This window comes from Malaclemys terrapin, chromosome 1 (assembly GCF_027887155.1).
Source record: "Malaclemys terrapin pileata isolate rMalTer1 chromosome 1, rMalTer1.hap1, whole genome shotgun sequence".
Taxonomy (NCBI): Eukaryota; Metazoa; Chordata; order Testudines; family Emydidae; genus Malaclemys; species Malaclemys terrapin.
The window spans coordinates 87,762,523-87,763,621 of NC_071505.1; positions in this window are offsets into that span (position 1 = coordinate 87,762,523).

Below are 1,099 nucleotides of genomic sequence, written 5' to 3' on the forward strand. Positions count from 1 at the left end.
TTTTTAATATTAATTGTGTTAAGTATCTGTCACCTTTAACCTTTTTAGTGACAACTAAAGCAAAATAGGCATTAAACACCTCAGCCTTCTTGATGTCATCAGTTATTATCTTTTTCCCTGCTAAGTAGAGGACCTACACTTTCCATCATCTTCCCCTTGCTCCTAACGTATTTAAAGAACTTCTTCTTATTACCCTTTATGTCTATTGTTAGGAGTAACTCATTTTATGCTGAGCCTTGCTGATTTTGTCTCTACGTGCATGTGCTACTCTTTTGAACTCCTCCTTAATAATTCATCCATGTTTCCACTTTTTGTAAGATTCCTTCTTGATTTTCAGGTCATTACAGTGCTCCTTATGGAGCCATATTGGCCTCTTCCTATCTTTCCTTTGCATAAGGGTAGTTTGCAATTGTGCCTTTGATATGGTCTCTTTAAGAAACTGCCAGCTCTCCTGAACTTCTTTTTCCTTTAGAGTTTTTTCCCATGGGATCTTGCCTACCAGCTCTTTGAGTTTTTTATAGTCTGCCTTTCTGAAGTCCATTGTTCTTATTCTGCTGCTCTCACTCCTTCCTTTCCTTACAATCATGAAAAGTGTCATTTCAGGACCGCTTTCACCCAAACTGCCTTCCACCTTCAGATTTGCTACCAATTCCTCCCTGTTGATTAGAATCAAGTCTAAAATGGCTATCCCCCTGGTTACTTCCTCCACTTTCGGGAATAAGAAGTTGCCCCCAATACGCTCCAAGAATTTATTGGAATGGGCAGGTCATGAAACAGTGTCGCTCTAAAACTTTACAGACTTGGCCACTGATCCTGCAATGTGTTATGTGTGGGCAGAGCCCTGCAGAGACGTGCTGAATTCAGTGGGATTCTGCATGGACATGGAATTCTACCCTTGTGCAGTTCCCCACTCATTATTGATCTTTCTTCCCACTTGATCAGTCACAGGGACCTTTAATTATTTGTTTTGCCAGATAAGAGCCAATGGTCACAAAATGTTCCTCTTTTTAGAACAATTCTGATTGGAGAATATTGGTGCTCAAGTGAGTTTAATACCCCCCAAAATCCTTCCATCTCTCAGAACAGAAGAGTTGTTTAT